The sequence below is a fragment of the Sus scrofa genome, chromosome 2, assembly GCF_054392235.1.
Source record: "Sus scrofa isolate SSC_HxYL_T2T_F1_AM1 chromosome 2, Sscrofa_HxYL_maternal_Yorkshire_Landrace_v2.0, whole genome shotgun sequence".
Lineage (NCBI taxonomy): Eukaryota > Metazoa > Chordata > Mammalia > Artiodactyla > Suidae > Sus > Sus scrofa.
Genome location: NC_139384.1, coordinates 137,302,605 through 137,318,600, shown reverse-complemented (window position 1 = coordinate 137,318,600; position 15,996 = coordinate 137,302,605).

Here is a 15,996-nt window from a genome sequence, read left to right as displayed (position 1 = left end):
GGAGGTGAGCAGCATTCAAGAGCCAAAAGGCATATTGCCTCCCTTCCAAGCAGAATTACAGGGGGGAAATGATAAGCTTGTAAGCAGAACCCAAGCGTCTAAGAAGGTAATGCAAGAGTAAGGAGTACTTTTGAGTTTATTTTGGTTTTGTTTTGCTTTTTAAACAGTTCTTTGTTTAAGGTATCAGGTTACATAACAATCTGAGATGGTTTTAGGAGAATCAAAGGATGTGACTTTTAATCCAAGTTGATAGCATCCTTAAAGACACTTCCAAGCATAGAAGAGGAGTAACAGCATGAGAGGGGCCAAGGGGATGGGGTGGGATCTGGTTGCCTGGGAGCCAACTTCACCCTGTGTCAGCTATTTACGAAGTAAGACCATGTGTTCAGGGATTTAGAGCTTGAGAGCTGTGCCCAGAGGCTACCTGGGTGTGAATTCCGATTCACTTTTCAGCAGAACAGCTTGGGCAAGACTAAGTTATCCCTCAGTCTCCTCATCTGTAGGATGGGATGAGAAAGCCACCAGCCTCAGAGAATTGTTGCCAAGATTAAACACATATGGAGAATTTAAATAGTGTCCAGTGACTACCAAGTAAGATTTGGTTTTCGAGGGAGAGATCTTCCATATGTTTCTGAACATGGCATTTTGAGAAACCTTCATTGTGGTTTTAGTAGAAGGTGTTACGGGGGAGGAATGGACAAGGAGAGAGTTACCAGCTCTGGAACCCTGAAGACCAGGCTTCCCGGAGAGAGAGATCAAAATTAGCCTCAAAATGTTTGCTATGTGAGGTGTAAATACCATTGAGTTCCCACATTGCCCCCAAACCATGACATTAGAGGCCAGAGTCAATCTTATTTCCTAAGTTTGCATTGTCTTTTAAAGTGTGTATTCTTTTCTCTGACTTGAACATCGTGGGACCAGCCAGGCCATTATGAGCTTTCTTAATGTGCTGTGGGTTGTTTCTTTTTTTTTTTTTTTTTTGCCACACCTGTGGCATATGGAAGTTTCTGGGCCCGTGATCGAACTCATGCCATAGCTGTAACCAAAGCTACAGCAGTGACAATGCCAGATCCTTAACCTGGAGCCACCAGGGAACTCCCAAACCCTGACTTCTTTAAGAGACAGAACACTGCCAAAGGATGGACTCCCAGTCCAACCTGACCTGCAGTATCTTAGAAGTTGCATCCATCTGCTCACAATATCCTGCTGACAGTCAGTGTAGAGGATTTTCTGTTCTCCTCATTGATTTCTTGGGTTGTGAGGACTGGGGGTAACCCTGATGAACTCTCAATCCTGTAATACCAACCAGCAAAAGCGGTGGACAGTGGGGAAGTTGTTGTATTATGTAGATTCTGATACATGGGAATTCACTCACAGAGTTCAAAAAGATACAAAGAAATGCTGAGGAACTGTCCACAGAAGGACAACGTAGTTTCTCAGTAGTTATGAGAACTGATTCTTCAGAAGGAAATGGATCTGAAAATACAATATAACCTCAAAAAAAATCTTAAAATTCTGCACTTAAGACTATTAATAAAATTTCAACATAACCCAAAGGGAAAGCGCCATTTCATCAGCTCCATCAAATCCAGCTCTTCTAAAATGAAAAGGTGAGGTTATGTTAATACTTAGCTATAAATTAATGAATTTTTCCTCAATTTTTTGAGGCAAAGTCATAGTGTATATGTTTGTCATGATACTTTACTTATCCAGGTAAGTAAGGACTCATTAAAAAAATCATTTAAGTTATCCAGTTGAGGTCAGTGTTATTCATGATAAATAGAGTCATTTAATCTAGTATGTTCAATTCCTGTTTTTGAGGCACTGAAGCAGTAATATAATGTGCCTGGTGTCTTGATTTTTTTCATTTCTCCTTAATTTGCTTGAACCTAAAGGTGAAGTTTTCTTATGAAAATTGAATCAATATTTTTATTTGTATTTAAAGCTTTGAGGAAGCTAAATTGTGCAGCCGCTACCTTTTCAAGGCTTATAATCCAGAGGCAGAGAGACGATATAAACACATATGAAACATTCTACAACAAAAGATACAGAACTTCTCAACTCAACTTGTGAAGAGATTTCACTGTCTATTTAGAACTTTCTTCCTAAAATTCACTGTGGATATTTTCAGGAGAAATTCAGAGGAGAAATCCACTTCCCAGGCAGGGGGTTGGTGGCAGAGAGAAGGCAGAGGAAGGGAGGGGAGAGCCTGAGGCACACATCGAGAACTGTATGTTCATCCACCCAACAAATATTTATTGAGCTTCTGTTACATGCCAGGCCCTGTGCTCATTTATGAGGCGCGGGGGGTACAGGCTGAAGGAACATGTCCAGTCTCTGCCCTCTTAGAGCTTTTAAAACAAGACAACAAGCCCCAAATGGAGTTGCTTATGCTAAGCCCAAACTGAGACTTAACAGTTTCAGTTCTCCCAGAAATGGAATCTTAAACTAGTCACTCAGGAGTTGCCTCATCAGCACTAGTTCCATAATCTGCCTGAGAGTCCCCTTCCATCCGCTAAAGGAAAGTAACTTTGCAGTAACTGACTGGTTCTTTTGCCTACTGTAAATTTCTTGATCCAGCTCTAGTCTGACTATTCAAGTCTTTTATTTTGCACAGCTCCTTGGAGCACCTTTCTATCTGATAGCTTGGATGCAAATCAATTCTTGCTTAAATAAACTCTTAAAAATTTTATTTTTATTTTTTTACTTATTTTGTTTTTAGGGCCACACCTGCGGCATATGGAAGTTCCTAGCCTAGGGGTTATAACAGAACTACAGCTGCCCGCTTACCCCACAGCCATGCCAGATCCAAGCCACATCTGTGACCTATGCCACAGCTCATAGTAAAGCCAGATCCTTAACCCACTGAGCCAGGGTTTGAACCCGAAGCCTCACAGACACTAGTCAGGTTCTTAACCTGCTGAGCCACAATGGGAATTCCAAACAAAAAATTTTAACATGCCTCAGTTTCATTTTTAACAGAACTTATAAAGAAAAATGTTTTAGTAGAAATGAGTGTTATTTTTGTTACCAGACTTCTCACTTTTGGACTGTGCCAAGTATGGAGATAACTGCTAATTCTTTTTCTCTCTTCTCCCCCTTTTCTGACCCTTGTTCTCACTCAGGCATGCACATCCTCATGTGCTACCTTTCTCCCTATTCAAAAATGGTTTTCATCGGGGTTCCTGTCATGGCTCAGTGGTTAACGAATCCGACTAGGAACCATGAGGTTGTGGGTTCGATCCCTGGCCTCGCTCAGTGGGTTAAGGATCCGGTGTTGCCGCGAGCTGTGGTGTAGGTTGCAGACGCGGCTCGGATCCTGCGTTGCTGTGGCTCCAGTGTAGGCTGGCAGCTGCAGCTCCAATTTGACCCCTATCCTGGGAACCTCCGTATGCTGCAGGAGCGGCCCAAGAAAATGACAGAAAGACAAAAAAAAAAAAATGTTTATCATCAACAATGAGATACGTTTGTATAAAAGATGGAGAAAACAAGAGGGCTGTCTTCTGCAGCAGATGGAGTCACAGCTAGTGGTGTAATTCCAGGTACCAGCAATGTTGCCCAGAAGGCAGCTGTGGTGTGAGAAGGACCTGGGGTTCACAGTACAGAGAACCTTCTCCTCTCAACCCTGCAGTCATATCCCAGGCACATATATGTACAAATATGGACTTAGCAAAAATGTAACATTCCTTGAAAACTGCTTGAGCTTTTTCAATGTGTCAACAAACCTGTCCATCTCCAGCTATTTCTCAGAAGTCATTTAAAGGAAAACAAAATTAAGAGTGAAAAATCTGTGAAGAGCTTTACTCTGTTCATCTATGTTGTAGATATTGTTATTGATTTCTTCTTACTTGTTTCTTCTTTAAACATTGGAATTATTATCCCTTTATTTTACTTGGGGGCAATTTTTTAATTAAGTACTAGGAAAAGATAATGTTAAATATTTCCCCCAAGTCAGGGACTTACCAAAGTATCTTTGCTAGAGATTATGAAGAGGACTGGGAAGGTAAAATGTCCATCTGCAGCAGGTACAGTGTGATAAAGAATTAGGGCCTGTGATTAAATTGACCTTGACTGTATTTAAGGTGTTCCCGCCAAGGCACAGTAGATTAAGAATCCCACTGCAGCGGCTTGGGTTGCTACAAAGCTGCATATTCAATCCCTGGCGTAGTGCAGTGGGTTAAAGGATCTGGTGTTGCTGCAGCTGCAGCTTGGATTAAATCCCTGTCCTAGGAACTTCCATGTACCATGAGTGTGGCCATTAAAAAAAAGAAAAATGACCTTGTTTGTATTTAAGTTTTACCACTTAATAAACTATGGCTTTGGACAAGTTCTTTACCTTTTCTCAGTGGCAGCTCTCTCATTGTAACTTGTAGACAATTATAGTATCCTTTTTGGTAGGCTGGGATAAGAATTTGATGAACAAATGCATGTAAAATGCCCAGCACTGATGAAGGCTGTTAGTGAGTTATCCTTTTATGAAGCATGTGTTTATTTCCTACTATGTGACAGGCATTGTTTCAGGTCTTGTGATACTACCGTGAAAGACAGTCCCTGTCTCATGCAGATTGTCTAATAGAGTGCACACACAATCCACACAGAAATGTATCATGTATCGCGTGGTGTGAGTGCTGTGTAGAAATCCCAAGCCAGGAAAGGAAAGCCAGAATGCCGGCTGGAAGGAGGAGTTACTGCCAGTAGGTCAGGGCAGGTCTCTGTGGTACCTAAGCAGAGTCCTGCCTGGGTGGAGGGGATCAGCCACGGGGATATCCCGAAGGAAACTGAAAGACAGAGGCTGAGGTCAGTATCACAGGATATTCCTCTAGGAGCTTCAGAATTTGCCTTTTCTCCACCGAGTCCACTTTTAAGTTGTTCTGTGTCTTTTGGCGCATCTGTTTCCTTCCCTCTCTTTAATTTCCTCAGTTATCAAAGGCAGACATGACTATGTGTTTCCTTGGAGCAGTTGGGAGAATTTCTGAGAAAGAATCTGGGATGAGCTTGCAGGAATGAGCCCCAAGGTCACCCCACAGACCTATGACTGTGCTCAGAGGAAGATGCTGCTGGAGAAGCCGAGAAGCTGTCCACAGTCCCACATCTACCCCTGTAAAAATCTATACCAACCAAAGGATTAGTCTGCTTCAGGTGCCCTCCTGACCTTGGGACCCACCTCTGATGCCAGTTATCCTCTCCAGACGCTGAAACTGGAAACCTCTGGGTCATCTCGAACCCCAGTGAGCCTGCATATAAGCAGGTATTCTGAATTCCCAGGTGCCTCAGAACAGACTAAGGTGTGTTCTTCGAAGCTGGGCTGAGTATTGCTGGAAAGCATTGACTGATGGACACAGCTTTATCATGTCAATTCACTCCACAGAGGTCAAAACTATGACATCTAATTTATCTGCAATTTAACGTGCGTATCAGTAAGCCCTTCCAAAAGACTTATGATCTGTCTACATCATAAATATGTCCAAACCAGCATCCCCCTGTAATACTAAGCCAAGTCGAAGTGTGTTTAAGCAAGAGGAAGGCACTTCTCTTGGCCAGAGCATTATTCAATCTAACCATCATTTACTGAGTTTCTCTATGCACTGTAGCTCCTGGAGTAGAATGCAGGGGCTCCCAGGGGCCTTTAAGAAAAAGGACCTTGCAGTCACAGAGCGTGGGCAGTGCAAAGTGCTCGATGCTTTGGAACATCTTGGCCGAGGGTTGGTAAAGAGAGCCCTGAGAACTGGGAAAGAGGTACGTGATTGTTCTACACACAGTGGTCCTGCCCACTTGTATCTAGGACCCAATCAACACCCTGCAGTTTGTCCAGATGAATAGACCCTCCTCTTAAGAAGGGCTGAGAAGAAAACTACATCAAGTGCCCCGAATCAAGGAAGAGGGCTGAGAATTCTACCCTGCTACAACCACAGGGTGCAAGACCCGGCAAAAGAAACATTGTTTAGACCATGGCACTCTGGAGAAAGTCCCTCAAACATAGCACAAAATGCGTGGTGAGAGACGAGTCCTTGCTACATTGCAAGCTAGCAGTCCCAACTCTTCCAGAACTTTCTGCCTACTCCTTTATCTTTGCCTAAAATGCATTTGCCTTACTATCTGCTCAGAATACTTCCACTTCCTGAAGCTCTTACTTCCCCATCCCTCCCCAGATGAGCTGCCTGCTTTCCCATTTGATTTCCTTGGGATCTAGGTCACATTTCTCTGACGTCCTGATCATTCATGTAGTGATTATTCCACATGCCAGTCCTCCCAGTTGGATTTGGGAGCCACAGAGAGTAGGTCTTGTTTTGGAGTGAGGCATATTTGGAGGCAGGTGTTGGCATTGTATTTCTCACTCTTCACTCCAGGACCTGAGGTGGGTTTTACAGCTAACAGGTGGGGATGCTGAGATTCACACCCTTGTCCTTTGGCTCCACGACTGGAACCTTTCATCACCATGCTGTGCTTAGGGTCCTAATGTTTTGGTTTATCCAGTGTCTATTCCTTAACCCAAAAGAATGAATGAGGAATTTGATCAGCCTGTAGAGAAGCTAATTGCAGGAAGGTTCCCAGGTCCAAAACTCCAGATGTTCCCATATGTGGACTGGGAATAGGTGGGCTCAGCTGTTGGAGTAAAGGGCCCAACAAGGGCAAGGTCAGTCCCTCCCAGGTAATCTGGGGCATCGTACCTAAAGTCACAGACATTCCAAAAGCCTAGGAGCAGGAAGCCCCCCCTCCAGTGCCACATGCCCTGTCACTGTGATGGATGACATTCCAGGTCACAGCCGTGGCATTTGGAGGTTCCCAGGCTACGGGTTGAGTCAGAACTGTAGCCGCTAGTCTACACTACAGCTGCAGCCGTGCCAGATCCAAGCCGCATCTGCAACCTACACCACAGCTCACGGCAACACTGGATCCTTAACCCACTGAGGGAGGCCAGGGATCAAACCTGTGTCCTCATGAATATTAATCAGATTCCTTTCCACTGAGCTCCAACAGGAACTCCCAGCCCTGATAAATTAAATCTGTGATAACTCTTTTGAAGTCTACCTTGGTTTTTCTGCTCTTTATGGTATGTGCTTACTGACAGTCCTTTTCATGGAAATGACCTCCATACTTCGGCTTCCCCCCAGCAGGGGACCGGAGGGCTTATAAAAGCACTCAGTGACTAGTTTCCAATTTGTAAACAGTTTTTCTGGATCACTTTATCAAGCTTCATAGCAGGGACCTTGAGTTTTCTTGAATAGTTTTTTACACCTTGAAAATATCTTTCCACACGCAGTCTAATGGAAAGAAAAAAAAAAATCCATCCATACAAATAACAAGTCTTGCTGGCAGGTGTTGTAACAGCCCTAAAATTATAAAGCCAAGGGCTCATTCTCCTATCTTTAAAAATGACCAGGCTCTGGGGGCCCCTTTTATTGTTTTCTCAGTTCTATTAATAGACTTCCTTAGCTGATGCCCTGAAATGTATAGAACATGGCATGTTTTATGGAAAGACTAACACAGACTATTTTGGAAGTTTCTTTTTCTTTCTTGCAGGCTTGACAGTCCATGTTTGATCAGAAGTAATCATAATTTATACATTTTCTGTAAGGTACAAGCTACTTGTTTTAGTTTCTCTGAGAAGGGAATGTCAGTGCAGAGAAAGGTCTGTTTGTGAGTTAAACCCCTTTGAAACACAGAACACGTTTGATACTTGAAAACTGTTCCAAAAGTCTGTTTGGTTTCTCTCTTCAAAGTGGTCAAATGCAAACTGAAAGTGTTTCCTATGAAAACCCCACTGCTGTCTGTCATCTCCTGGGCTTAATAAACACAGATGAGAACTGAAAACTACTGGCTCAGCTCCATAGTGTCACAGACAACCTCCCAGTCCATCCTGATTTCCAAGGAATGCATTAATTTCTTGAAACATTTCTGCACATAGCTGAAAACTCAAAAAGCACGGAATCCCCCATGAAAGCCCATCTATCCTTTGTACTAGCCCCTTTGTCCTCCAACTTGCTAGCTTCTTGTGTGTTCTTACAATAATATCCCATGTGTATCATCAACATTGGTGGCTACTTTCTAGGCAATTTTAAAAGTTGCTTTCCTGGCTGCAGAATGTGTTTTGAAGACGGTGTCTCGTTAGCACCTTTAACTCAGCAAAAGCATTTTTAAAGGCTGCTTAGTATTCTGTATGTATTTAACAAGTACCCCATCCTTTTTTTCTTGGCTACACCTGAGGTATATGGAAGTTCTGAGCTACAGCAATGACCTACGCCCCAGCTGCCCTGCAGGATACTTTAACCCACTGTGCTGGGCAGGGAATCCAACCTGTGTCTCTGCGGCAACCTGAGCCACTGCAGCCAGGTTCTTAGCCCACTGTGCCACAGTGGGAACTCCCACAAGTCCCCTTTTGATAGACTGGTGCTTGTAATTGGTGCTTCAGGGAAGCCTGGTTCCCAGGGAAAAGCAGACCTCGAGAAGCACAGGGTAAAGCACGAATCCTACAGAGCAGCAGCCCTGCTTCCAAGGGGAAGAGGCGTCCTGGAAAGTGAAGGTGGGGCACACTTTGGAGGCTTCCTAATTATAGCTATGCAGCTGCCACACCAACATGGCATGTGTAAATCAACTATAATAAAAAAAATCTTAAAATGAAGGAGAAAAATAAATTAACTTCACTCTTTGGGATCTCCAAAGGGTACACTAGTGTTCTGAAGCGAAGATGTTCCATCCCAGGACAGATTTGTCATGGAAATAGTGACCTTTCCATATTCTTCATTTACCTCTCTCATTGTACTTTCTTGTCCTTATTTGGTGCTTCATCTGCAAAGAAGCACTGTCTCTCCTAATTACTCCAGATCATTTTTATGTGTTGTTCAGAGAATTTCAAACAGAAAATAATTTCAGCATTTTGATTTTCAAACTTATACCTCCATAGAAATTGAAATAATCTTGCCTCAACTATTGCATCTGGAGTAGATAAGCAATGAGATCCTGCTGTGTAGCACAGGGAATTATATCTAGCCACTTGCGATGGAACATGATGGAAGATAATGTGAGAAAAAGAATGTTTATGTATGAATGGGTCGCTATACTGTACAGCAGAACTTGACAGAGCATTGTAAATCAACTAAATAAAATAGTCTTGTCTCAAACATAAGAACCTGAATCTAATCAAGCCTCTAAATCTTATTACTAAATTACAAAAGATATGGGAAAGGATTGAGTTCACTCCATGAAGAAGTACTCAGCCAAATCAGATCATGAGGTTTTCTACCGAACAAGTCATTCTGCTCTCTCCGTAAATTTATATACCATAAAAAGATGGTAGAGGTTGAGGTATGTTCTAGAATAACAGAGATTTAGAAAAGTAACAACCAAACACACAAACTGAATTTTGATTTTGATTCAAACTGCCTGTAAAAAAAACCCTAACACCTCCTTTGAGACAACTGGGAGAATTTGAATACAACAACCTAGGTAATATATAATAAAATTATTGGTAGTTTCATTAGGAGAAATAATGGCTTGGCAAATATCTTTTTTTAAAAAGTCTTTAAACAGAGACATGTACTAAAATATGTACCAGCGAAAGGATATGATGTCTGATATTTGTTTTAGAATAGTCTAGGAAAAAAAAAACACTGGAGGAGGAAAATGAAACACAATTAGGAGATGTAATTAATAACTGTTGAAGCTGGGTGGTGGATACGTGGGGTTCGTTATACTACTCTTTTCCTTTGAAGCACTGTATTCACTCACTAGAGCTACCCTAACAAAGTACCTGGGTGGCTTACACAACTCAGTGGCTTCAGCAACAGAAATGTACTTCCTTACCTTTCTGGAGATGGAAGTCCAAGATCAAGGTGGCGACAGAGCTCGTTTCATTTGGAGGCCTTTCTCCTTGGCTTGTAGATGATTGACTTCTCTCTCTATCTTCACATGGTCTGTCTTCTGAGTGTGTCTCCTCCTTTCTTATAAGCCCACAGTCACATTGGAATAGAGCCCAACCCCAATCACCTGACTTAACCTTAATTACCTCTTAAAGGCCCTATCTCCAAATACAGTCATACAGGTTTGGGGAGTTAGGACTTCAACACATGAAGTTGCGGGGGTTGGGGGGGGCACACACAGTTTAGCCCATAATAGGTGCCTATGGACATTTCCACAATAAAAAGCTTTATAAGTAAAAGAAATGTTAGCTCATAGAGGAGACAGTTAATCATGGGCAATTTTCAGCTGACCCACTCGTAATGCCAGGTGAGTCAGATCTGAGCCCCTCTCTATTCCAACAGAATCACACAGCCGCTGGCCACAACCCAAGTCAGCTGAGATGTTTCCGTTATTTGATAAACACAACAGACCTCAAACTCTAAGAACCCACTTTTGGGGGATTATGTATTTTATAATGTGCAAAGACCACTCCAAGTTTGAAAAGCTTGTATATTTCAAGAGTTGCCAAGCTGTTTCCATAGAGCCTGGGGTATTAAAGTTTGCATCTGTTTAGTTCCTGTTTTTTTAATTTTTTACATAAACTTTAATAGACTTCTTTATTCCTACCACCCACTGTTTTCCCCTCTGTGCACTTTTTGCCTGTCCCTCTCTTAAAAGGAAACCCAGTGACTGTTTGTATAAATTTTCTATTACAAAGAATGTCAGACATTTTAGAGGTGTCAGTCTTTTAGAAACACAGATAGGTTTCTTGGTATTCTCACAAATTGCTGGCACGTTTTCTTTTCAGGAAATAATTTTGAAAATGTATTATCAAGAGCTGTGATCCAGTACGCTCACTTAAAAAATATATTCTTGCCTAAAATAAGGAAAAAACTGTATGTACAAAGTAGTCCATCACAGTAGTATTCATTGGAAACAACAGATGCACACTTCATGGTAAAACTGTTAAATTATAAAACATTTAATTGGAGTTCCCATCGTGGCACAGTGGTTAACGAATCTGACTAGGAAACATGAGGTTGTGGGTGCAATCCCTGGCCTCGCTCAGTGGATTAAGGATCCCCCCGAGCTGTGGTGTGAGTCACAGATGCGGCTTGGATCCCACGTTGCTGTGGCTCTGGCGTAGGCTGGTGGCTACAGCTCCGATTTGATCCCTAGCCTGGGAACCTCCACATGCCGTGGGTGTGGCCCTAGAAAAGGCGAAAAGCCAAAAAAAAATAATAAATAAATAAATAAAACATTTAATTGCTAGAAAACTCTACAGTCATTAAGGAAGCAAACCATAAAGGAAAACCTTTAACTATTTATGTGTATTTTTTGAGATCCTGGTAAAGGAAGAAAAAAATGTAAAATTACAATACAGAGAGATCTGGACAAAATTTTTGTGATTTATTCACAAAGAGCTAATTTCCTGAATATACAGCAAACTCTGACGAATCAATAACAGGTTGAAACCAATAGTTCGATAAAGAAAGGAGCAATGAGGGCAGAGGACAGAAAATGAAATATCAGTGGCTAACTGTACAAAACAATGTCACATGCACAGAAAAATGAAGACAGGTCTCCTACAATTACAGTGAGATCCTAGGTCTTACTCCTCTGGTGGCAAAGTACTAAAGGCTGAGGAGAGAGTTTGAAGAAAGAGGAACAGGTGATTAAAGCATAAACTGGTATAACCGGAGTTTCCCTCGTGGCTCAGTGGTTAACGAATCCGACTAGGAAACATGAGGTTGCAGGTTCCATCCCTGCCCTTGCTCAGTGGGTTAAGGATCCTGCGTTGCTGTGAGCTGTGGTATAGGTTGCAGACGCGGTTCGGATCCCGCGTTGCTGTGGCTCTGGCGTAGGCTGGTGGCTACAGCTCCAATTCGACCCCTAGCCTGGGAACCTCCATATGCCGTGGGAGCGACCCAAGAAAATGGCAAAAAGACAAAATAAATAAATGTTTAAAAACTAAATAAAAAATAAACTGGTATAACCTTTGTGGAGCACAATTTGACAATACCTCTCATATTTTACAATGCATCTTCCCTTACTCAAGAGTTCCATTGCTAGTTATGCTAATGAGACGCCCTTCTGGGTACATAAGAGCATGCGTGCATGGATGATTCCTATAGCATTTTTATGTGAAGGATTATGACTGGGATATAACTGGATAAATTATGGCATGTCTATATAATGGAATAAAATGTAACTAAATGTGTTTATCCACGCAATGGCAATATATTGTAATCATCCATCCATGCCTGCACTTATATACCCAGAAGGGTGTCTCATTAGAGTAACCAGCAGTGGAACTCTTGAGTAAGGGAATGTGCATTTTAAAATTGTAGGAGACCCATCTTCATTTTTCTGTGAATGTGACATTGTTTTGTACAGTTAGCCACTGATATTTCATTTTCTGTCCTCTGCCCTCATTGCTCCTTTCTTTATCGAACTGTTGGTTTTATCTTGTTATTATTGTTGTTGATTTGTCAGAGTTTGCTGTATATTCAGGAAATTAGCTCTTTGAGAATAAAAGAAAAATTTTGCTCATATCTGTCTGTATTGTAACTTTATGTTTTTTTCTCCCTTTACCAGTATTTTTATGTGAAGAACTATGATTGGGATATAACTGGATGGATTATGGCATGTCTGTATAATGGCATACAGTGTAACTAAAAATGAAAATGAGATAATTCTATTTGCAAGCATGGGATAATAGCCATGATATAGTAAGGAGGAATGGTTTCAGAAGATTTCTTTTGTGTAGCAAAAAAAGGATATTTGTATATATGCTCATTTATACCTGCAGATGCTCATAAGGTGTGTGAAAAGAGGCACCCTGGGCCACCAGCCTTGTCTGTCTGGGGATGAGATGTGGTTGGTGGGAAGAGTCAAATGGAAGTTGCTTTTTGCTTTCTATAATTTTATATCCTGATAACTTTAGAAAATAAGCAGGTATTTACTCTTATAATACAAAAATTCAAAGTGACAGTTATGAAAATATTATTTGATCGTGGGACATGTTCAGAATGCTGAGGGGTAAGAGGAGACAACTGAACTTGCAAAACAGTAAAAATTCATATGACAAATAAAAGGAACAAAATACTCTCAGATGATGATAGTCTGTGATTTGGTGATGGCATTATAGGGGATTTTTTTTTCTTTGCCACCTAAATTCTCTGCCCTCTGCCTGCATGGCTTTTCCCATTTTAAAATGACTAAAACACAAAGTTCCCACTGTGGTGCAGTGGGCTAAGGATCTGGTTTTGTCTCTGCTGGGTCCTGCTGAGGTATGGGTTCCATCCCCAGCCCAGGAACTTCCATATGCCATGGGTATGGCCAAAAGAAAAATAATTAAAAATAAAACAAAGTAAACATAGCGATTTAGTTGACTTCAACTAAAACCCTCAAATCCATATATGCCCCAGCGGTGGGTCAGTGAGGAGCAGAGTAGTGTGAGAAGAGGGCAGCAGCTAACCCAGAAACCTGGGATCAAGAGAAAAAGGTTCTCAGAGGCCTGTTCCTGGCCATCCAGTCTCAGTGCGAGGTTTCCACTGAACATCCAGAGAACTGGATTTTTATCTTGACAGTTCTGAAAAATGGCGTAATTTCTCCTTGTCTCAAATCCTCACGTCCTTAAGGAGTTCTCAGCTTAGCCCCAAGAAACATGGCCCACAGTTTTCTCCTGCACTTCCATACTTCTCATTCTCCGTGGCCCTTAATTCAGTGCCTGCTGTTTTCCACATCCCCTCAAATCCTTACATGTGCCACTGAGAACTATCCCATTCTGACCTAACGTTCTGCCTCCTCAGTCTTCTCTCACTACCCATCCACTTCTTGGCCATTGTCTAACCAGGCTGTCTTCCCCATAGGCTCTCAAGGGGAGCTGGATTTTTTTGTTTTTTGGTTTTGAAGTTCATAAGTGTTATCCACAATATCCAAAAAAGTGGAAAAAATCCAAAGGTTCAACACAATGAATGGATAACAAAATGTGTCTGTCCACACAATGGAATATTATTCAGCCAGAAAAAAGGAACAAAGCACTGATGCATGCTGTAACAGGATGTGCCTTGGAAACATTTTGCAAGGGAGAGAAGCCAGACCATGTATTATCTGCATATCACATATTATAGGACACAATTTTTATGAAATACCCAGCATAAGCAAATCCACAGAGAAAGAAAGCAGATTTGTGGTTGCCAGGGCTTAAGGAGAGGGAGGAACGGGAACGACTGTTCATGGGCAAGGGGTTCTTTTTTGGGTGAGGGGAACACTCTGGAATGACTGGTGATGGCTGCACAACTTTGTGAATATAGTAAAAGACACTGAATTGCATACTTTAGAGGGTGAATATTATGGTAAACACATGTATGTCTCAGTTTGAAAAACCACATCAGGGGCCAGGAAGAGGGTAGGTTGTTTATTTCTACCCACCAGGCCTAACTTGGCCTCTCATGACACCGCCACTTCCAAACCTCTGTGACTCCCAGATATACTTGTCTTCCAGCCCAGCGCTCTCTTCTGAGCTCCAGCGCCCTTAACAGATCTTTTACTGGGATGCCTTATAGGCACTGAAAACACACAATATCCCAAATCTGATCCTTCTTCATCTTTTTTTGAAAGCCCACTTCTCCTCCTCTAGTGTTTTCCAACTTTGTAAAAGGATCTGTTTTTGCCCCAGATCTGGGCCGCCTTGAGGCTTCCTTCTCCTCTATCCGCATAGGCAAACTGTCACCAAGTTTTATGGATTCGTCTGTTAAATACCCCTCCAAGTCCAGCCACCCAGAACCCCTTTACTCTCCCATCCCAGTCTAAGCCACCCTCATCTCTCAAAAAGACTCTTGCAATCGCCTCTCCCTGGTCTCCCCACGTCTTCTCACACCCCCTTTCCCAGCTGGTGTTCACAAAGCACTCTGAAATGTGCAACATGGAGGGACGGTCACATTCTCCTTGGGATGCCTCAGGTGTAAGCCTTTGCTCACAGGGTAAAGCCCAAGTGCCTGAGTCAGTTCTGCAACCCTTTTTACAATCTGCCTACAGTCTAGCCTCCCTCCTACCCCAAATAATATTTACCGAAGAGACCGAAACAGAGGTGGTACCTGCTCTAGGAGAAGAAAGAGGAAAACAAATAAGCACGACCATGACAAGTGCTAGGATAGAAACGAAAAGATTCTGGGAACAGGGAAGAGCTGATCTTGCTGAGAAGGGGTGATCAGGAAAGACCTCCATGAAGAGATCATAGTTAAGTTGATTCCAGAGGTATGCACAGATACTGAACATTGTGAGAGCAAAGGGAAGAGAGGGTTGAGCACCTGCAAAGTCTTAAGGTGAAAGTCACTCACATGGGGAATCCCCATTGTGGCTCAGGGGGTTAAGAACCTACCTAGGGTCTGTAAGGATGCGGGTTCAATCCCTGGCCTAATTTAGTAGGTTAAGGATCCAGTGTTGCAGCAAGCTATGGCATAGGTGGCAATTGCAGCTTGGATCCAGCATTGCTGTAGCTGCAGCTCCAATCTGACCCTTAGCCTTGGAACTTCCATATGCCAAAGATGTGGCCCTAAAAAGAAAAATAAAATAAAATAAAATAAATATAATAAAATAAGTGGCATGAGAGGGCAGTGGGTCACGGATGGCATGAAATGAGGCTAGAGATTTAGGCAGGACCTTATGGTCCTGATCAGGGAAGGAGCTGGGATGTTACTCTAAGCACAATGGGAAACCACACTCCCTTTGATGATTATACTCCAGTCTCACTGGGGCTCTTTCATATTTCTGAATGTTTCTACAGCAGTCCAGGCCAGGACCATCCAAATCCGATGTTCTCCTATCTGCAAAGCTTCTTCTTTTTTTAACTCAATGAATTTTATTACATTTGTAGTTGTACAATGATCATTACAACCCAATTTTATAGCATTTCCTTCCCAAACTCCCAGCCCATTCCCCTGCCCCCAAACCTGTCTCCTTTGGAAACCATAAGTTTTTTAGTCTGTGAGTCAGTATCTATTCTGCAAAGAAGTTCATTGTGTCCTTGTTTTAGATTTCACATGTAAGTGATAGCATAAGAAGTTGGTGTCTCAATGTCTCACTTCACTTAGC